This window comes from Salmo salar, chromosome 26, assembly GCF_965601325.2.
Source record: "Salmo salar chromosome 26, fSalSal1, whole genome shotgun sequence".
NCBI classification, from domain to species: Eukaryota; Metazoa; Chordata; class Actinopteri; order Salmoniformes; family Salmonidae; genus Salmo; species Salmo salar.
This window is the reverse complement of record NC_138316.1, coordinates 53,597,530-53,622,500: the sequence shown is the minus strand read 5'-3', so window position 1 is coordinate 53,622,500 and position 24,971 is coordinate 53,597,530.

Below are 24,971 nucleotides of genomic sequence, written 5' to 3'. Positions count from 1 at the left end.
TCGCCAGTCCTTTCACAGTGGTTTGAGCCTTATAGAGTCAAAACTCAGTGAATGACAGGAGTTTGAAATTGGTCACAGGGGATGGGCCATCACCATTATGACGCCGGCGGCCATGTCTGCCCCCACCTTTGGAAACGGTTTTAAAGGCAATGAAATCATCCCCCTCGAATCTTATTGGCTCTCTTGGTGTTAGTGGCCCTGAACATTTATTTTATACAACGTTTGACATGTTTGAACGAACCTACATGCGCGAGGATTGCTTTCAGTATGAAGTGCAGAGCTGCGTTTGGAGAGAGCCATAGGACGCGCTACCAACATCAGGCTAATGGAACGTGAAGTATGGACTTTTTGACCGAAAATACATCTGTTGTGGACCTGGGATGCTTTCTGATGAAGACAACTAAAGGTAGGCGATTATTGACAATATTATTGAAGATGAGATGGTTCATACTGTTGCATCCAAGATGGCGCCGAGCACTGTATATTAGCTGATTTTCTGAGTATCGCATCTCCTTTTATCGCAAAGTGTGATTACCCAGTAAAGTTAATTTAAAATCTGGTATGACGGGTGTTCTCAAGAGATATTCATCTATAAATGTTAGATTGACAATATACATTTAAAAAATCGTTATAGTATAGCAATTTATTGAAACGTAGCATTGTTTACCGGGACGCTTTTGAGGGGAAATTAGGTAGTCAACGTCAGACAGAGATGTAAAATGCTGTTTTTATATATAAATATGACCTTTATTGAACAAAAGAATGCATGCATTGTATAACATGATGTCCTAGGGGTGCCATCTGATGAAGTTTGTAAAAGGTTAGTGCTACATTTAGCTGTTTATTGATAATATGTGATGGAAGTGGTTGGTCGGAAAATGGCTATGAAGCTGCTTTTTACGATGGACTCATCTAATATAATCTAATGATTTGCTTTTCCTGTAAAACCTTTTTGAAATCGGACGACGTGGGTCGATTCAGGAGAGGTGTATCTATAAAAAAAAAAAAAAAATATTTTTAATTTTTGTAAAAAATTATGATAATTTTTTAATGCTAATTGGCGATATGATTTTTCGCTGGATTTTGATCCCGCTAACGGGATCAGATGCTCAAGAGGATTTTAAGCTAAACGTTCTTATCTGTTGAATTAGACTCATTGCTTTTAAAAAGTTTATTTTATAATTTTTATGCAGCCTAGCTTGTTTGTATGAATTTAGGATCTATCGTCCCACAACAGTCCCAGAGTCTGTTTGGGATCTATCGTCCCACAACAGTCCCAGAGTATGTTTGGGATCTATCGTCCCACAACAGTCCCAGAGTCTGTTTGGAATCTATCGTCCCACAACAGTCCCAGAGTCTGTTTAAGATCTATCGTCCCACAACAGTCCCAGAGTCTGTTTGGGATCTATCGTCCCACAACAGTCCCAGAGTCTGTTTGGGATCTATCGTCCCACAACAGTCCCAGAGTCTGTTTGGGATCTATCGTCCCACAACAGTCCCAGAGTCTGTTTGGGATCTATCTTCCCACAACAGTCCCAGAGTCTGTTTGGAATCTATCGTCCCACAACAGTCCCAGAGTCTGTTTGGGATCTATCGTCCCACAACAGTCCCAGAGTCTGTTTGGGATCTATCGTCCCACATCAGTCCCAGAGTCTGTTTGGGATCTATCGTCCCACAACAGTCCCAGAGTCTGTTTGGAATAGGCTATTTTTTGCTCAACAAGCTGACCAATGGAATATGTCAACTTTTCTACTATGGGGTAGTACATTTTACATTTACATTTTAGTCATTTAGCAGACGCTCTTATCCAGAGCGACTTACAGTAGTGAACGCATACATTTCATACAATTTCATACATTTTTTTCTGTGCTGGCCCCCCGTGGGAATTGAACCCACAACCCTGGCGTTGCAAACACCATGCTCTACCAACTGAGCTACAGGGAAGGCCCTAGTATATTAACATAGGCTAGTGATGTTGCTGTTTGTTTACTCATCTTGTTGTCTAGTGATGTTGCTGTTTGTTTACTCATCTTGTTGTCTAGTGATGTTGCTGTTTGTTTACTCATCTTGTTGTCTAGTGATGTTGCTGTTTGTTTACTCATCTTGTTGTCTAGTGATGTTGCTGTTTGTTTACTCATCTTGTTGTCTAGTGATGTTGCTGTTTGTTTACTCATCTTGTTGTCTAGTGATGTTGCTGTTTGTTTACTCATCTTGTTGTCTAGTGATGTTGCTGTTTGTTTACTCATCTTGTTGTCTAGTGATGTTGCTGTTTGTTTACTCATCTTGTTGTCTAGTGATGTTGCTGTTTGTTTACTCATCTTGTTGTCTAGTGATGTTGCTGTTTGTTTACTCATCTTGTTGTCTAGTGATGTTGCTGTTTGTTTACTCATCTTGTTGTCTAGTGATGTTGCTGTTTGTTTACTCATCTTGTTGTCTAGTGATGTTGCTGTTTGTTTACTCATCTTGTTGTCTAGTGATGTTGCTGTTTGTTTACTCATCTTGTTGTCTAGTGATGTTGCTGTTTGTTTACTCATCTTGTTGTCTAGTGATGTTGCTGTTTGTTTACTCATCTTGTTGTCTAGTGATGTTTGCTGTTTGTTTACTCATCTTGTTGTCTAGTGATGTTGCTGTTTGTTTACTCATCTTGTTGTCTAGTGATGTTGCTGTTTGTTTACTCATCTTGTTGTCTAGTGATGTTGCTGTTTGTTTACTCATCTTGTTGTCTAGTGATGTTGCTGTTTGTTTACTCATCTTGTTGTCTAGTGATGTTGCTGTTTGTTTACTCATCTTGTTGTCTAGTGATGTTGCTGTTTGTTTACTCATCTTGTTGTCTGAGGAAAAGTAAAGGTGGACAGTTACTGTAACATCTTCAAAGTGAGAATCAGAATTCGGTTCGAAGGAACCGCACATCGCTGCATCCTGGACTTGCATGTGCTGATAATATGAATGACCATTATCTACATGTGATTTGTGTTATTCTGAGCACCGTGGGTAGACTCCCTAATCAGGTTAGGCCCTCAGTGGGTAAGGGTAAAATGCCACATTTTCCAAACATAAACCCTGGTGTATGTACGTATATGCTTTGTCCAACAGGGAGGTTCAAGGTTAGACAGATGTCTTGACGGATTAATGTAGGTATTTTTGTAAAAATAACAGCTGGTGCACGTTATCTAAGGAATTCTCGAGTTATTGCTCGCCTGAGGTAGAGTATCTCATGATAAGCTGTAGACCGCATTATTTACCTCGAGAGTTTTCATCTGTATTTTATCGTAGCTGTTTACATACCACCACAGACTGAGGCTGGCACTAAGACAGCGTTGAATGAGCTGTATTCCACCATAAGCAAACAAGAAAAAACGCTCACCCAGGGACTTTAATGCTGGGAAGCTTAAATCCGTTTTACCAAATTTCTATCAACATGTAAAATGTGCAATCAGAGGAACAAAAACTCTGGACCACCTTTACTCCACACACAGAGACGCATACAAAGCTCTCCCTCGCCCTCCATTTGGCAAATCTGACCATAATTCTATCCTCCTGATTCCTGCTTACAAGCAAAAACTAAAGCGGGAAGCGGAAGTGACTACATAGATTTTTTAAAAAAAGTGGCTTTGACGTCATTGAGGAGTACACCACATCAGTCACTGTGTCACGCCCTGACCTTAGAGAGCCTTTTTTTATTCTCTATTTTGGTTAGGTCAGGGTGTGACTTGGGTGGGCATATCTATGTTTCTATTTCTATGTTGGCCTGGTATGGTTACCAATCAGAGGCAGCTGTTTATCGTTGTCTCTGATTGGGGATCATAATTAGGCAGCCCTTTTTCTCACCTCAAAGTAAAATGTACGCCTATCGCGCTGCACCTTGGTCTCATTCCAACAACGAGCGTGACACACTGTCTTCAACAATAAGGGCATCGACGACGTCATCCCCACAGTGACCGTACGTACATACCCCAACCAGAAGCCATGGATTACAGGCAACATCCGCACATCGAGCTAAAGGCTAGAGCTGCCGCTTTTTTAGGAGCGGGAAGCTTATGAGAAATCCCACTATGCCCTCCGACGAACCATCAAACAGGCAAAGTGTCAATACAGGACTAAGATGGAATCGTACAAAACCAGTCAGCTTTTGTGGTCTCAGGCTGAGGGTGAATCAGCATACCAACCGTAGTGAATAATACTTCCAGTGAAAATGTAATGCTGCAATATGTGTTTTCTGAGAAAAGGGGAAGTCACAGGCCTGAGGAAGACGCCGTAACCACACACTGTAGTCACGACAACCCAGCACCGAGATCAGCTGGACACAAAGACAACAGGGTTCTTGAGATCAGACGCCTACTGTAAGGACTGAAGGTTACAGCATCAAACTGCTGTCATACACACCACCTGCATGGACACACACACACACACACACACACACACACACACACACACACACACACACACACACACACACACACACATGAACACACACACACACACATGAACACACACACACACACATGAACACACACACACACACACACACACACACACACACACACACACACACACACACACACACACACACACACACACTGAACACACACATGAACACACACACACACACACACACACACACACACACACACACACATTCCTAACGTTATTTCAACCGATCTGTCATGGCAGGCAAGCTTCAACACAACTCAGGGTGCAGGAGGTTTTACCAGCAGAGAAAGACAAACAGATCACTTATGAAGAGAACCATTCTGCCAGGTAAAGACATAGTCTGTGTCCCCAGTCACACGCTGCTTCTTATGTAGTGGTCCCCTGTTCCCTATGTAGTGGTCCCCTGTTCCCTATGTAGTGGTCCCCTGTTCCCTATGTAGTGGTCCCCTTGTTCCCTATGTAATGGTCCCCCTTGTTCCCTATGTAGTGGTCCCCTGTTCCCTATGTAGTGGTCCCCTGTTCCCAATGTAATGGTCCCCTTGTTCCCTATGTAGTGGTCCCCTGTTCCCTATGTAGTGGTCCCCTGTTCTCCTACATAGTGGTCCCCTGTTCCCTATGTATTGGTCCCCTGTTCTCCTACATAGTGGTCCCCTGTTCCCTATGTAGTGGTCCCCTGTTCTCCTACATAGTGGTCCCCTGTTCCCTATGTATTGGTCCCCTGTTCTCCTACGTAGTGGTCCCCTGTTCCCTATGTAGTTGTTCCCTATGTAGTGGTCCCCCTGTTCCCTATGTAGTGGTCCCCCTGTTCCCTATGTAGTGGTCCGCCTGTTCCCTATGTAGTGGTCCCCCTGTTCCCTATGTAGTGGTCCCCCTGTTCCATATGTAAGTGGTCCATCGGTTTCCTATGTATTGGTCCCCTGTTCCCTATGTAGTGGTTCCCTATGTAGTGGTCCCGTGTTCCCTTTGTAGTGGTCCCCTGTTCCCTATGTAGTGGTCCCCCTGTTCCCTATGTAGTGGTTCCCTATGTAATGGTCCCTGTTCCCTATGTAGTGGATCCCTATGTAGTGGTCCCCTGTTCCCTATGTAGTGGTCCCCTGTTCCCTATGTAGTGGTTCCATATGTAAGTGGTCCCCTGTTCCCTATGTAGTGGTCCCCCTGTTCCCTATGTAGTGGTCCCCCTGTTCCCTATGTAGTGGTTCCCTATGTAGTGGTCCCCCTGTTCCCTATGTAGTGGTTCCCTTTGTAGTGGTCCCCTGTTCCCTATGTAGTGGTCCCCCTGTTCCCTATGTAGTGGTTCCCTATGTAGTGGTCCCCCTGTTCCCTATGTAGTGGTCCCCCTGTTCCATATGTAGTGGTCCCCCTGTTCCCTATGTAGTGGTCCCCCTGTTCCCTATGTAGTGGTCCCCCTGTTCCCTATGTAGTGGTTCCCTATGTAGTGGTCCCCTGTTCCCTATGTAGTGGTTCCATATGTAAGTGGTCCCCTGTTCCCTATGTAGTGGTCCCCTGTTCCCTATGTAGTGGTCCCCTGTTCCCTATGTAGTGGTCCCCTGTTCTCCTACGTACTGGTCCCCTGTTCCCTATGTAATGGTCCATTTGCTCCCTATGTAGTGGTCCCCTGTTCCCTATGTAGTGGTCCCCCTGTTCCCTATGTTGTGGTCCCCCTGTTCCCTATGTAGTGGTCCCCCTGTTCCCTATGTAGTGGTCCCCCTGTTCCCTATGTAGTGGTCCCCCTGTTCCCTATGTAGTGGTCCCCTGTTCCCTATGTAATGGTCCCTGTTCCCTATGTAGTGGTCCCCCTGTTCCCTATGTAGTGGTCCCCTGTTCCCTATGTAATGGTCCCTGTTCCCTATGTAATGGTCCCCCTGTTCCCTATGTAGTGGTTCCCTATGTAGTGGTCCCTGTTCCCTATGTAGTGGTCCCCTGTTCCCTATGTAATGGTCCCTGTTCCCTATGTAGTGGTCCCCCTGTTCCCTATGTAGTGGTTCCCTATGTAGTGGTCCCTGTTCCCTATGTAGTGGTCCCCTGTTCCCTATGTAGTGGTTCCCTATGTAGTGGTCCCCTGTTCCCTATGTAGTGGTCCCCTGTTCCCTATGTAGTGGTCCCCTGTTCCCTATGTAGTGGTCCCCCTGTTCCCTATGCAGTGGTCCCCTTGTTCCCTATGCAGTGGTCCCCTGTTCCCTATGTAGTGGTTCCCTATGTAATGGTCCCTGTTCCCTATGTAGTGGATCCCTATGTAGTGGTCCCCTGTTCCCTATGTAGTGGTCCCCTGTTCCCTATGTAGTGGTTCCATATGTAAGTGGTCCCCTGTTCCCTATGTAGTGGTCCCCCTGTTCCCTATGTAATGGTCCCCCTGTTCCCTATGTAGTGGTCCCCTGTTCCCTATGTAGTGGTCCCCTGTTCCCTATGTAGTGGTCCCCTGTTCCCTATGTAGTGGTCCCCCTGTTCCCTATGTAGTGGTCCCCCTGTTCCCTATGTAGTGGTCCCCTGTTCCCTATGTAATGGTCCCTGTTCCCTATGTAGTGGTCCCCCTGTTCCCTATGTAGTGGTCCCCTGTTCCCTATGTAATGGTCCCTGTTCCCTATGTAATGGTCCCCCTGTTCCCTATGTAGTGGTTCCCTATGTAGTGGTCCCTGTTCCCTATGTAGTGGTCCCCTGTTCCCTATGTAATGGTCCCTGTTCCCTATGTAGTGGTCCCCCTGTTCCCTATGTAGTGGTTCCCTATGTAGTGGTCCCTGTTCCCTATGTAGTGGTCCCCTGTTCCCTATGTAGTGGTTCCCTATGTAGTGGTCCCCTGTTCCCTATGTAGTGGTCCCCTGTTCCCTATGTAGTGGTCCCCTGTTCCCTATGTAGTGGTCCCCCTGTTCCCTATGCAGTGGTCCCCTTGTTCCCTATGCAGTGGTCCCCTGTTCCCTATGTAGTGGTTCCCTATGTAATGGTCCCTGTTCCCTATGTAGTGGATCCCTATGTAGTGGTCCCCTGTTCCCTATGTAGTGGTCCCCTGTTCCCTATGTAGTGGTTCCATATGTAAGTGGTCCCCTGTTCCCTATGTAGTGGTCCCCCTGTTCCCTATGTAATGGTCCCCCTGTTCCCTATGTAGTGGTCCCCCTGTTCCCTATGTAGTGGTCCCCCTGTTCCCTATGTAGTGGTCCCCCTGTTCCCTATGTAGTGGTCCCCCTGTTCCCTATGTAGTGGTCCCCCTGTTCCCTATGTAGTGGTCCCTTGTTCCTTAAAAGCTGACATGGTTTTATCTGTGTGTCTGTCAGACAGCAGCGCTGTAGAGCACCAAGGTTCAGGTGTGTCAACAAACAGGCTGGTTAGACTGGATCCTCAGACAGGTAGTCTAGACTCTACAGACGGAGGTATTGATGCTCATCAGACAGACAGCTAAAGATAACTCTGGTTACTCACCCCGTGTTTCAGTCTACAGATAACTCTGGTTACTCACCCCGTGTTTCAGTCTAAAGATAACTCTGGTTACTCGCCCCGTTATTATGGATCCCCATTAGTTCTTGCCAAGGCAGCAGCTACTCTTCCTGGGGTTTATTATGGATCCTCATTAGTTCCTGCCAAGGCAGCAGCTACTCTTCCTGGGGTTTATTATGGATCCCCATTAGTTCCTGCCAAGGCAGCAGCTACTCTTCCTGGGGTTTATTAAGGATCCCCATTAGTTCCTGCCAAGGCAGCAGCTACTCTTCCTGGGGTTTATTATGGATCCCCATTAGTTCCTGCCAAGGCAGCAGCTACTCTTCCTGGGGTTTATTAAGGATCCCCATTAGTTCCTGCCAAGGCAGCAGCTACTCTTCCTGGGGTTTATTATGGATCCCCATTAGTTCCTGCCAAGGCAGCAGCTACTCTTCCTGGGGTTTATTATGGATCCCCATTAGTTCCTGCCAAGGCAGCAGCTACTCTTCCTGGGGTTTATTAAGGATCCCCATTAGTTCCTGCCAAGGCAGCAGCTACTCTTCCTGGGGTTTATTAAGGATCCCCATTAGTTCCTGCCAAGGCAGCAGCTACTCTTCCTGGGGTTTATTATGGATCCCCATTAGTTCCTGCCAAGGCAGCAGCTACTCTTCCTGGGGTTTATTAAGGATCCCCATTAGTTCCTGCCAAGGCAGCAGCTACTCTTCCTGGGGTTTATTATGGATCCCCATTAGTTCCTGCCAAGGCAGCAGCTACTCTTCCTGGGGTCCAGAAATATTAAGGCAGTTTTTAAAATGTTTAAAACATTACAATACATTCATTACAGATTTCACAACACACCAAGCCCCCTAATCCACTACCACACATCTACAACACAAAATCCATGTGTACGTGTGTGTATAGTGTGTATGTTATCGTGTGTGTGTGTGTGTGTGTGTGTGTGTGTGTGTGTGTGTGTGTGTGTGTGTGTGTGTCTCTGTCTCTGTGTCTCTGTGTCTCTGTGTCTCTGTCTGTCTGTCTGTCTGTCTGTCTGTCTGTCTGTCGGTCTGTCGGTGTGTCGGTCTGTCGGTGTGTCGGTGTGTCGGTCTGTCTGTCTGTGTCAAAAACCTCAAAAGTGGTTTTGTTGTGGACTTAAAACATCCAAATTGTGGTTTTTCAACAACAACAAAAAAACAATAACAAAAAGGATTTTGACAAAAAAAAACAATAATCTGAAACCTGAAAAAATCAATAATCTGAAACCTGAAAAAACAATAATCTGAAACCTGAAAAAACAATAATCTGAAACCTGAAACAAACAATAATCTGAAACCTGAAAAAATCAATAATCTGAAACCTGAAACAAACAATAATCTGAAACCTGAAACCTGAAAAAAACAATAATCTGAAACCTGAAAAAACAATAATCTGAAACCTGAAAAAACAATAATCTGAAACCTGAAAAAACAATAATCTGAAACCTGAAATAACAATAATCTGAAACCTGAAAAAACAATAATCTGAAACCTGAAAAAACAATAATCTGAAATCTGAAAAAACAATAATCTGAAACCTGAAAAAACAATAATCTGAAACCTGAAAAAACAATAATCTGAAACCTGAAAAAACAATCTGAAACCTGAAAAAACAATAATCTGAAACCTGAAAAAACAATAATCTGAAACCTGAAAAAACAATAATCTGAAACCTGAAAAAACAAAACAGAGAAAAAGGAATTTGGCTAAAAATAAAATGTTATAGGGCCCTAATTATGTAGAAACCTAATATTACACAAATTACTTTGTAATTTCAATGACAGGTATTCAAATCAACGTCTCAGTTTTTATAATGAACTTAAGTCTTTACAGGGTTATATATATATATATATATATATATATATATATATATATATATATATATATATATATATATGTATATGTAAAGACTCTAGTATATCCTGTTAGGGCTAGGGGGCAGTATTGACACGACCGGATAAAAAACGTACCCGATTTAATCTGGTTACTACTCCTGCCCAGTAACTAGAATATGCATATAATTATTGGCTTTGGATAGAAAACACGCTAAAGTTTCTAAAACTGTTTGAAAGGTGTCTGTGAGTATAACAGAACTCATATGGCAGGCCAAAACCTGAGAAGATTCCTTACAGGAAGTGCCCTCTCTGACAAGTTCTTGTTCTTCTTGTCTCTGTTTATTAAAAACTGAGGATCTTTGCTGTAACGTGACACTTCCTACGGCTCCCATAGGCTCTCAGAGCCCGGGAAAAAGCTGAATGATATCGAGGCAGCCCCTGCCTGAAAAACATTAGCGCGTTTGGATAGTGGCCGGTCAGAGTACTATGAGACTGAGGCGCGTGCACGAGGGGATCCCATGCTTTTATTTTCTCTCTCTTTGAACGTAAACACGCTTTCCCGGTCGGAATATTATCGCTTTTTTACGAGAAAAATGGCATAAAAATTGATTTTAAACAGCGGTTGACATGCTTCGAAGTACGGTAATGGAATATTTAGAATTTTTTTGTCACGAAATGCGTCGTGCGCGTGACCCTTATTTACACTTCGGATAGTGTCTTGAACGCACGAACAAAACGCCGCTATTTGGATATAACTATGGATTATTTGGGACCAAACCAACATTTGTTATTGAAGTAGAAGTCCTGGGAGTGCATTCTGACAAAGAACAGCAAAGGTAATAACATTTTTCTTATAGTAAATCTGATTTTGGTGAGGGCTAAACTTGGTGGGTGTCTAAATAGCTAGCCCTGTGATGCCGGGCTATCTACTCAGAATATTGCAAAATGTGCTTTCACCGAAAAGCTATTTTAAAATCTGACATAGCGATTGCATAAAGGAGTTCTGTATCTATATTTCTTAAAATAATTGTTATGTTTTTTGTGAACGTTTATCATGAGTAATTTAGTAAATTCACTGGAAGTTTGCGGTGGGTATGCTAGTTCTGAACGTCACATGCTAATGTAAAAAGCTGTTTTTTTATATAAATATGAACTTGATTGAACAAAACATGCATGTATTGTATAACATAATGTCCTAGGTGTGTCATCTGATGAAGATCATCAAAGGTTAGTGCTGCATTTAGCTGTGTTTTGGGTTTATGTGACATTATATGCTAGCTTGAAAAATGGGTAGTCTGATTATTTCTGGCTGGGTACTCTGCTGACATAATCTAATGTTTTGCTTTCGTTGTAAAGCCTTTTTGAAATCGGACAGTGTGGTTAGATTAACGAGAGTCCTGTCTTTAAAATGGTGTAAAATAGTCATATGTTTGAGAAATTGAAGTAATAGCATTTCTAAAGGTATTTGAATAACGCGCCACGGGATTCCACTGGCTGTTACGTAGGTGGGACGATTTCGTCCCGCTGGCCCTAGAGAAGATATATATATATATATATTAGTTTCTACAGCACAACATATGCTTCAGAAGCAGATATATGTAAAATGTAAATTTAAAGCCCTGGACGTGGTGAGTATGTGTGTATGCATATTTGCATTCCGTTCCGTACATGATTACTCCAGTTAGTTTTTTTAATAAACAGTGAGCTCAAACATTTGACTGATGGATCGTTCGCCTGCATTGTTTAATTAATACAAACACTTCTTCCACTAGGAGTCATTCCATTTTTGGAGATAACCCAAAACAAACTGTGATAATTCCACTGAAACTGTCCTACACGAGACAATGGGATATCTAACTCAAACAGGACACCACTTGCAGAGAGAACAAATATTGCGGAATGTGAGTTGTAAATCCAAAAGAGTGTGAGATGAGCCAATCTGATATGATAATTGCAGGGTTTCTCTCCTAACCCGCGACAAAACAGAGCACGCAATCTAAGGAGCGATAGAGACATCATGAATCAGCACTGTTCGCCGTCATCTTCCTCTCTCTTGACATCTTCATCACGCCATCCGTGTTGAGGAGAGCGTGTTTTGGTGGCAGGCACGGTGCTGTATCATGGTGCTGTATCATGGTGCTGTATCATGGTGCTGTATCATGGTGCTGTATCATGGTGCTGTATCATGGTGCTGTATCATGGTGCTGTATATTGGTGCTGTATCATGGTGCTGTATCATGGTGCTGTATCATGGTGCTGTATCATGGTGCTGTAACACGGTGCTGTATCATGGTGCTGTATCATGGTGCTGTAACATGGTGCTGTATCATGGTGCTGTAACATGGCGCTGTAACATGGTGCTGTATCATGGTGCTGTAACACGGTGCTGTAACACGGTGCTGTATCATGGTGCTGTAACACGGTGCTGTAACACGGTGCTGTATCATGGTGCTGTAACACGGCGCTGTAACACGGCGCTGTAACACGGCGCTGTAATACGGTGCTGTAACATGGTGCTGTATCATGGTGCTGTAACACAGTGCTGTATCATGGTGCTGTAACATGGTGCTGTATCATGGCGCTGTAACACGGTGCTGTATCATGGTGCTGTATCATGGTGCTGTATCACGGTGCTGTATCACGGTGCTGTATCACGGTGCTGTAACATGGTGCTGTAACATGGTGCTGTATCATGGTGTAATTGTAGGATCAGAAATGTCACCTTCATGTGAAGAAGCACCGTGGTCTTCGTCACCTGAACATGTTAAATGAATTGATCGTGAACAGATTGTCGATCAGACATACGAGAATGAGAATTACATATCACCTAAGGGAATGTTTTTGAAATAGTTCATTTTTGGAGAAATACAGATCCGTAAAATATCAGGTAATGACTACAGACGTGTGGTTTCGTTCCTGCCAAAGTACAAAAGGCTTTAGATTCGTCAGCATGTTGACATACCCTCTCCAGAGTTTAAATATACCACAAATATATGAGCGGATGCACTGGCATCAGGTTGTCTTGATGGGATCCCAAACCAGATATCTCCCTGGACCTACACGGCAGCAGGGTGATTGCTGAGGTCCGTATTCGACGCACGTAAAAAAGTGTCCCATTACGGAGAAGATCTCCATCAATGATATAAAAAGGACATTTGTTTCCGGAACAGAATACAGAATACATCAGCCTCACTGTCTACTAGACAGAATACATCAGCCTCACTGTCGACTAGACAGAATACATCAGCCTCACTGTCTACTAGACAGAATACATCAGCCTCACTGTCGACTAGACAGAATACATCAGCCTCACTGTCTACTAGACAGAATACATCAGCCTCACTGTCTACTAGACAGAATACATCAGCCTCACTGTCGACTAGACAGAATACATCAGCTTCACTGTAGACTAGACAGAATACATCAGCCTCACTGTAGACTAGACAGAATACATCAGCCTCACTGTCTACTAGACAGAATACATCAGCCTCACTGTCGACTAGACAGAATAGATCAGCCTCACTGTAGACTAGACAGAATACATCAGCCTCACTGTAGACTAGACAGAATACATCAGCCTCACTGTAGACTAGACAGAATACATCAGCCTCGCTGTCGACTAGACAGAATACATCAGCCTCACTGTCGACTAGACAGAATAGATCAGCCTCACTGTAGACTAGACAGAATACATCAGCCTCACTGTCGACTAGACAGAATACATCAGCCTCACTGTCGACTAGACAGAATACATCAGCCTCACTGTCGACTAGACAGAATACATCAGCCTCACTGTCGACTAGACAGAATACATCAGCCTCATTGTCGACTAGACAGAATACATCAGCCTCACTGTCCACTAGACAGAATACATCAGCCTCACTGACGACTAGACAGAATACATCAGCCTCACTGTAGACTAGACAGAATACATCAGCCTCACTGTCGACTAGACAGAATACATCAGCCTCACTGTCGACTAGACAGAATACATCAGTCTCATTGTCGACTAGACAGAATACATCAGCCTCACTGTCCACTAGACAGAATACATCAGCCTCACTGTCGACTAGACAGAATACATCAGCCTCACTGTCGACTAGACAGAATACATCAGCCTCACTGTAGACTAGACAGAATACATCAGCCTCACTGTCGACTAGACAGAATACATCAGCCTCACTGTCGACTAGACAGAATACATCAGCCTCACTGTCGACTAGACAGAATACATCAGCCTCACTGTCCACTAGACAGAATACATCAGCCTCACTGTCGACTAGACAGAATACATCAGCCTCACTGTAGAATAGACAGAATACATCAGCCTTACTGTCTACTAGACAGAATACATCAGCCTCACTGTCTACTAGACAGAATACATCAGCCTCACTGTCGACCTGACAGAATACATCAGCCTCACTGTCGACCTGACAGAATACATCAGCCTCACTGTCGACTAGACAGAATACATCAGCCTCACTGTCGACCTGACAGAATACATCAGCCTCACTGTCGACAAGACAGAATACATCAGCCTCACTGTCGACCTGACAGAATACATCAGCCTCATTTGCCTCACTGTCTACTAGACAGAATACATCAGCCTCGCTGTCGACTAGACAGAATACATCAGCCTCACTGTCGACTAGACAGAATAGATCAGCCTCACTGTAGACTAGACAGAATACATCAGCCTCACTGTCGACTAGACAGAATACATCAGCCTCACTGTCGACTAGACAGAATACATCAGCCTCACTGTCGACTAGACAGAATACATCAGCCTCACTGTCGACTAGACAGAATACATCAGCCTCATTGTCGACTAGACAGAATACATCAGCCTCACTGTCCACTAGACAGAATACATCAGCCTCACTGACGACTAGACAGAATACATCAGCCTCACTGTAGACTAGACAGAATACATCAGCCTCACTGTCGACTAGACAGAATACATCAGCCTCACTGTCGACTAGACAGAATACATCAGTCTCATTGTCGACTAGACAGAATACATCAGCCTCACTGTCCACTAGACAGAATACATCAGCCTCACTGTCGACTAGACAGAATACATCAGCCTCACTGTCGACTAGACAGAATACATCAGCCTCACTGTAGACTAGACAGAATACATCAGCCTCACTGTCGACTAGACAGAATACATCAGCCTCACTGTCGACTAGACAGAATACATCAGCCTCACTGTCGACTAGACAGAATACATCAGCCTCACTGTCCACTAGACAGAATACATCAGCCTCACTGTCGACTAGACAGAATACATCAGCCTCACTGTAGAATAGACAGAATACATCAGCCTTACTGTCTACTAGACAGAATACATCAGCCTCACTGTCTACTAGACAGAATACATCAGCCTCACTGTCGACCTGACAGAATACATCAGCCTCACTGTCGACCTGACAGAATACATCAGCCTCACTGTCGACTAGACAGAATACATCAGCCTCACTGTCGACCTGACAGAATACATCAGCCTCACTGTCGACAAGACAGAATACATCAGCCTCACTGTCGACCTGACAGAATACATCAGCCTCATTTGCCTCACTGTCTACTAGACAGAATACATCAGCCTCACTGTCGACAAGACAGAATACATCAGCCTCATCAGCCTCACTGTCTACTAGACAGAATACATCAGCCTCACTGTCGACCTGACAGAATACATCAGCCTCATCAGCCTCACTGTCTACTAGACAGAATACATCAGCCTCACTGTCGACAAGACAGAATACATCAGCCTCATCAGCCTCACTGTCTACTAGACAGAATACATCAGCCTCACTGTCGACTAGACGGAATACATCAGCCTCACTGTCTACTAGACAGAATACATCAGCCTCACTGTTGACTAGACAGAATAGATCAGCCTCACTGTCAACAAGACAGAATACATCAGCCTCACTGTCGACTAGACAGAATACATCAGCCTCACTGTCTACTAGACAGAATACATCAGCCTCACTGTCGACTAGACAGAATACATCAGCCTCACTGTCTACTAGACAGAATACATCAGCCTCACTGTCCACTAGACAGAATACATCAGCCTCACTGTCGACTAGACAGAATACATCAGCCTCACTGTCGACTAGACAGAATACATCAGCCTCACTGTAGACTAGACAGAATACATCAGCCTCACTGTCGACTAGACAGAATACATCAGCCTCACTGTCGACTAGACAGAATACATCAGCCTCACTGTCGACTAGACAGAATACATCAGCCTCACTGTCGACCTGACAGAATACATCAGCCTCACTGTCGACCTGACAGAATACATCAGCCTCACTGTCGACTAGACAGAATACATCAGCCTCACTGTCGACCTGACAGAATACATAAGCCTCACTGTCGACAAGACAGAATACATCAGCCTCACTGTCGACCTGACAGAATACATCAGCCTCATTTGCCTCACTGTCTACTAGACAGAATACATCAGCCTCACTGTCGACAAGACAGAATACATCAGCCTCATCAGCCTCACTGTCTACTAGACAGAATACATCAGCCTCACTGTCGACCTGACAGAATACATCAGCCTCATCAGCCTCACTGTCTACTAGACAGAATACATCAGCCTCACTGTCGACAAGACAGAATACATCAGCCTCATCAGCCTCACTGTCTACTAGACAGAATACATCAGCCTCACTGTCGACTAGACAGAATAGATCAGCCTCACTGTCAACAAGACAGAATACATTAGCCTCACTGTCGACTAGACAGAATACATCAGCCTCACTGTAGAATAGACAGAATACATCAGCCTCACTGTCTACTAGACAGAATACATCAGCCTCACTGTCTACTAGACAGAATACATCAGCCTCACTGTCGACCTGACAGAATACATCAGCCTCACTGTCGACCTGACAGAATACATCAGCCTCACTGTCGACTAGACAGAATACATCAGCCTCACTGTCGACCTGACAGAATACATCAGCCTCACTGTCGACAAGACAGAATACATCAGCCTCACTGTCGACCTGACAGAATACATCAGCCTCATTTGCCTCACTGTCTACTAGACAGAATACATCAGCCTCACTGTCGACAAGACAGAATACATCAGCCTCATCAGCCTCACTGTCTACTAGACAGAATACATCAGCCTCACTGTCGACCTGACAGAATACATCAGCCTCATCAGCCTCACTGTCTACTAGACAGAATACATCAGCCTCACTGTCGACAAGACAGAATACATCAGCCTCATCAGCCTCACTGTCTACTAGACAGAATACATCAGCCTCACTGTCGACTAGACAGAATACATCAGCCTCACTGTCTACTAGACAGAATACATCAGCCTCACTGTCTACTAGACAGAATACATCAGCCTCACTGTCTACTAGACAGAATACATCAGCCTCACTGTCGACTAGACAGAATACATCAGCCTCACTGTCTACTAGACACAATACATCAGCCTCACTGTCGACTAGACAGAATACATCAGCCTCACTGTCTACTAGACAGAATACATCAGCCTCACTGTCGACTAGACAGAATACATCAGCCTCACTGTCTACTAGACAGAATACATCAGCCTCACTGTCTACTAGACAGAATACATCAGCCTCACTGTCGACTAGACAGAATACATCAGCTTCACTGTAGACTAGACAGAATACATCAGCCTCACTGTAGACTAGACAGAATACATCAGCCTCACTGTCTACTAGACAGAATACATCAGCCTCACTGTCGACTAGACAGAATAGATCAGCCTCACTGTAGACTAGACAGAATACATCAGCCTCACTGTAGACTAGACAGAATACATCAGCCTCACTGTAGACTAGACAGAATACATCAGCCTCACTGTCGACTAGACAGAATACATCAGCCTCACTGTCGACTAGACAGAATAGATCAGCCTCACTGTAGACTAGACAGAATACATCAGCCTCACTGTCGACTAGACAGAATACATCAGCCTCACTGTCGACTAGACAGAATACATCAGCCTCACTGTAGACTAGACAGAATACATCAGCCTCACTGTCGACTAGACAGAATACATCAGCCTCACTGTCGACTAGACAGAATACATCAGCCTCACTGTCGACTAGACAGAATACATCAGCCTCACTGTCCACTAGACAGAATACATCAGCCTCACTGTCGACTAGACAGAATACATCAGCCTCACTGTCGACTAGACAGAATACATCAGCCTCACTGTAGACTAGACAGAATACATCAGCCTCACTGTCGACTAGACAGAATACATCAGCCTCACTGTCGACTAGACAGAATAGATCAGCCTCACTGTCAACAAGACAGAATACATCAGCCTCACTGTCGACTAGACAGAATACATCAGCCTCACTGTCTACTAGACAGAATACATCAGCCTCACTGTCGACTAGACAGAATACATCAGCCTCACTGTCTACTAGACAGAATACATCAGCCTCACTGTCGACTAGACAGAATACATCAGCCTCACTGTCGACTAGACAGAATACATCAGCCTCACTGTCGACTAGACAGAATACATCAGCCTCACTGTAGACTAGACAGAATACATCAGCCTCACTGTCGACTAGACAGAATACATCAGCCTCACTGTCGACTAGACAGAATACATCAGCCTCACTGTCGACTAGACAGAATACATCAGCCTCGCTGTCCACTAGACAGAATACATCAGCCTCACTGTCGACTAGACAGAATACATCAGCCTCACTGTAGAATAGACAGAATACATCAGCCTTACTGTCTACTAGACAGAATACATCAGCCTCACTGTCTACTAGACAGAATACATCAGCCTCACTGTCGACCTGACAGAATACATCAGCCTCACTGTCGACCTGACAGAATACATCAGCCTCACTGTCGACTAGACAGAATACATCAGCCTCACTGTCGACCTGACAGAATACATCAGCCTCACTGTCGACAAGACAGAATACATCAGCCTCACTGTCGACCTGACAGAATACATCAGCCTCATTTGCCTCACTGTCGACCTGACAGAATACATCAGCCTCATTTGCCTCACTGTCTACTAGACAGAATACATCAGCCTCACTGTCGACAAGACAGAATACATCAGCCTCATCAGCCTCACTGTCTACTAGACAGAATACATCAGCCTCACTGTCGACCTGACAGAATACATCAGCCTCATCAGCCTCACTGTCTACTAGACAGAATACATCAGCCTCACTGTCGACAAGACAGAATACATCAGCCTCATCAGCCTCACTGTCTACTAGACAGAATACATCAGCCTCACTGTCGACTAGACAGAATACATCAGCCTCACTGTCTACTAGACAGAATACATCAGCCTCACTGTCGACTAGACAGAATAGATCAGCCTCACTGTCAACAAGACAGAATACATCAGCCTCACTGTCGACTAGACAGAATACATCAGCCTCACTGTAGAATAGACAGAATACATCAGCCTCACTGTCTACTAGACAGAATACATCAGCCTCACTGTCTACTAGACAGAATACATCAGCCTCACTGTCGACCTGACAGAATACATCAGCCTCACTGTCGACCTGACAGAATACATCAGCCTCACTGTCGACTAGACAGAATACATCAGCCTCACTGTCGACCTGACAGAATACATCAGCCTCACTGTCGACAAGACAGAATACATCAGCCTCACTGTCGACCTGACAGAATACATCAGCCTCATTTGCCTCACTGTCTACTAGACAGAATACATCAGGCTCACTGTCGACAAGACAGAATACATCAGCCTCATCAGCCTCACTGTCTACTAGACAGAATACATCAGCCTCACTGTCGACCTGACAGAATACATCAGCCTCATCAGCCTCACTGTCTACTAGACAGAATACATCAGCCTCACTGTCGACAAGACAGAATACATCAGCCTCATCAGCCTCACTGTCTACTAGACAGAATACATCAGCCTCACTGTCGACTAGACAGAATACATCAGCCTCACTGTCTACTAGACAGAATACATCAGCCTCACTGTCTACTAGACAGAATACATCAGCCTCACTGTCTACTAGACAGAATACATCAGCCTCACTGTCGACTAGACAGAATACATCAGCCTCACTGTCTACTAGACACAATACATCAGCCTCACTGTCGACTAGACAGAATACATCAGCCTCACTGTCTACTAGACAGAATACATCAGCCTCACTGTCGACTAGACAGAATACATCAGCCTCACTGTCTACTAGACAGAATACATCAGCCTCACTGTCTACTAGACAGAATACATCAGCCTCACTGTCGACTAGACAGAATACATCAGCTTCACTGTAGACTAGACAGAATACATCAGCCTCACTGTAGACTAGACAGAATACATCAGCCTCACTGTCTACTAGACAGAATACATCAGCCTCACTGTCGACTAGACAGAATAGATCAGCCTCACTGTAGACTAGACAGAATACATCAGCCTCACTGTAGACTAGACAGAATACATCAGCCTCACTGTAGACTAGACAGAATACATCAGCCTCACTGTCGACTAGACAGAATACATCAGCCTCACTGTCGACTAGACAGAATAGATCAGCCTCACTGTAGACTAGACAGAATACATCAGCCTCACTGTCGACTAGACAGAATACATCAGCCTCACTGTCGACTAGACAGAATACATCAGCCTCACTGTAGACTAGACAGAATACATCAGCCTCACTGTCGACTAGACAGAATACATCAGCCTCACTGTCGACTAGACAGAATACATCAGCCTCACTGTCGACTAGACAGAATACATCAGCCTCACTGTCCACTAGACAGAATACATCAGCCTCACTGTCGACTAGACAGAATACATCAGCCTCACTGTCGACTAGACAGAATACATCAGCCTCACTGTAGACTAGACAGAATACATCAGCCTCACTGTCGACTAGACAGAATACATCAGCCTCACTGTCGACTAGACAGAATACATCAGCCTCACTGTCGACTAGACAGAATACATCAGCCTCACTGTCCACTAGACAGAATACATCAGCCTCACTGTCGACTAGACAGAATACATCAGCCTCACTGTCGACTAGACAGAATACATCAGCCTCACTGTCGACTAGACAGAATACATCAGCCTTACTGTCGACCTGACAGAATACATCAGGCTCACTGTCGACTAGACAGAATAGATCAGCCTCACTGTCAACAAGACAGAATACATCAGCCTCACTGTCGACTAGACAGAATACATCAGCCTCACTGTAGAATAGACAGAATACATCAGCCTTACTGTCTACTAGACAGAATACATCAGCCTCACTGTCTACTAGACAGAATACATCAGCCTCACTGTCGACCTGACAGAATACATCAGCCTCACTGTCGACCTGACAGAATACATTAGCCTCACTGTCGACTAGACAGAATACATCAGCCTCACTGTCGACCTGACAGAATACATCAGCCTCACTGTCGACAAGACAGAGTACATCAGCCTCACTGTCGACCTGACAGAATACATCAGCCTCATTTGCCTCACTGTCTACTAGACAGAATACATCAGCCTCACTGTCGACAAGACAGAATACATCAGCCTCATCAGCCTCACTGTCTACTAGACAGAATACATCAGCCTCACTGTCGACCTGACAGAATACATCAGCCTCATCAGCCTCACTGTCTACTAGACAGAATACATCAGCCTCACTGTCGACAAGACAGAATACATCAGCCTCATCAGCCTCACTGTCTACTAGACAGAATACATCAGCCTCACTGTCGACTAGACAGAAAACATCAGCCTCACTGTCTACTAGACAGAATACATCAGCCTCACTGTCGACTAGACAGAATAGATCAGCCTCACTGTCAACAAGACAGAATACATCAGCCTCACTGTCGACTAGACAGAATACATCAGCCTCACTGTCTACTAGACAGAATACATCAGCCTCACTGTCTACTAGACAGAATACATCAGCCTCACTGTCTACTAGACAGAATACATCAGCCTCACTGTCGACTAGACAGAATACATCAGCCTCACTGTCTACTAGACACAATACATCAGCCTCACTGTCGACTAGACAGAATACATCAGCCTCACTGTCTACTAGACAGAATACATCAGCCTCACTGTCAACTAGACAGAATACATCAGCCTCACTGTCTACTAGACAGAATACATCAGCCTCACTGTCTACTAGACAGAATACATCAGCCTCACTGTCGACTAGACAGAATACATCAGCTTCACTGTAGACTAGACAGAATACATCAGCCTCACTGTAGACTAGACAGAATACATCAGCCTCACTGTCTACTAGACAGAATACATCAGCCTCACTGTCGACTAGACAGAATAGATCAGCCTCACTGTAGACTAGACAGAATACATCAGCCTCACTGTAGACTAGACAGAATACATCAGCCTCACTGTCGACTAGACAGAATACATCAGCCTCACTGTCGACTAGACAGAATACATCAGCCTCACTGTCGACTAGACAGAATACATCAGCCTCAATGTCTACTAGACAGAATACATCAGCCTCACTGTCGACTAGACAGAATACATCAGCCTCACTGTCTACTAGACAGAATACATCAGCCCCACTGTCTACTAGACAGAATACATCAGCCTCACTGTCGACAAGACAGAATTCATCAGCCTCACTGTAGACTAAACAGAATACATCATCATCACTGTCGACTAGACAGAATACATCAGCCTCACTGTCTACTAGACAGAATACATCAGCCTCACTGTCGACTAGACAGAATACATCAGCCTCACTGTCGACTAGACAGAATACATCAGCCTCACTGTCGACTAGACAGAATACATCAGCCTCACTGTCGACTAGACAGAATACATCAGCCTCACTGTCGACTAGACAGAATACATCAGCCTCACTGTCGACTAGACAGAATAGATCATCCTCACTGTCAACAAGACAGAATACATCAGCCTCACTGTCGACTAGACAGAATACATCAGCCTCACTGTAGAATAGACAGAATACATCAGCCTCACTGTCTACTAGACAGAATACATCAGCCTCACTGTCTACTAGACAGAATACATCAGCCTCACTGTCGACCTGACAGAATACATCAGCCTCACTGTCGACCTGACATAATACATCAGCCTCACTGTCGACTAGACAGAATACATCAGCCTCACTGTCGACCTGACAGAATACATCAGCCTCACTGTCTACTAGACAGAATACATCAGCCTCACTGTCGACAAGACAGAATACATCAGCCTCACTGTCGACCTGACAGAATACATCAGCCTCATTTGCCTCACTGTCTACTAGACAGAATACATCAGCCTCACTGTCGACAAGACAGAATACATCAGCCTCATCAGCCTCACTGTAGACCTGACAGAATACATCAGCCTCACTGTCGACCTGACAGAATACATCAGCCTCATCAGCCTCACTGTCTACTAGACAGAATACATCAGCCTCACTGTCGACAAGACAGAATTCATCAGCCTCACTGTAGACTAAACAGAATACATCAGCCTCACTGTCGACTAGACAGAATACATCAGCCTCACTGTCTACTAGACAGAATACATCAGCCTCACTGTAGAATAGACAGAATACATCAGCCTCACTGTCTACTAGACAGAATACATCAGCCTCACTGTCGACTAGACAGAATACATCAGCCTCACTGTCGACTAGACAGAATACATCAGCCTCACTGTCGACTAGACAGAATAGATCAGCCTCACTGTCAACAAGACAGAATACATCAGCCTCACTGTCGACTAGACAGAATACATCAGCCTCACTGTAGAATAGACAGAATACATCAGCCTCACTGTAGACTAGACAGAATACATCAGCCTCACTGTAGAATAGACAGAATACATCAGCCTCAGTGTCTACTAGACAGAATACATCAGCCTCACTGTCTACTAGACAGAATACATCAGCCTCACTGTCGACCTGACAGAATACATCAGCCTCACTGTCGACCTGACAGAATACATCAGCCTCACTGTCGACTAGACAGAATACATCAGCCTCACTGTCGACCTGACAGAATACATCAGCCTCACTTTCTACTAGACAGAATACATCAGCCTCACTGTCGACAAGACAGAATACATCAGCCGCATCAGCCTCACTGTCTACTAGACAGAATACATCAGCCTCACTGTCGACTAGACAGAATACATCAGCCTCACTGTCTACTAGACAGAATACATCAGCCTCACTGTAGACTAGACAGAATACATCAGCCTCACTGTCTACTAGACAGAATACATCAGCCTCACTGTCGACTAGACAGAATACATCAGCCTCACTGTCTACTAGACAGAATACATCAGCCTCACTGTCGACTAGACAGAATACATCAGCCTCACTGTCTACTAGACAGAATACATCAGCCTCACTGTCGACTAGACAGAATACATCAGCCTCACTGTCTACTAGACAGAATACATCAGCCTCACTGTCGACTAGACAGAATACATCACAGTCAGATAAATCAATTCTCTTAACGCCATGGTAATATTAGAGCGATATCGTTAGCCAGAAGCTGCCCCTTCAGTGAGACAGATGAGACGTTTGTGGCAAAGTGAAGCGACTAACTTCCCATTCCAATGTTAATCTGGTTATGTCCTCCTCTGCTTTTTTCCTTATTGGAATATTATTTATCACGCTGTAGAGTGACCCGATAGCAACGTACAGTGTATCAAACACTGTTGAATCAAACACACTTAAAATAAAAGGGACATTTTGTACGTTTTGGACATGAGATCCTTTATCTACTGACCCAGAGTCAGATTAACTCCTTTATCTACTGACCCAGAGTCAGATTAACTCCTTTATCTACTGACCCAGAGTCAGATGAGATCCTTTATCTACTGACCCAGAGTCAGATTAACTCCTTTATCTACTGACCCAGAGTCAGATGAGGTCCTTTATCTACTGACCCAGAGTCAGATTAACTCCTTTATCTACTGACCCAGAGTCAGATTAACTCCTTTATCTACTGACCCAGAGTCAGATGAGGTCCTTTATCTACTGACCCAGAGTCAGATTAACTCCTTTATCTACTGACCCAGAGTCAGATGAGGTCCTTTATCTACTGACCCAGAGTCAGAAGAGGTCCTTTATCTACTCATCTGACTCTTGGGGGGAAGTAAATAAAGGGAATCCTTGCCAAAATCCCAAGATATCCCTTTAACAGAAACCGCTGGATAATAAAAACGTTCATGTTTTCTACCAGCCATTAGAGGATCGTTGTT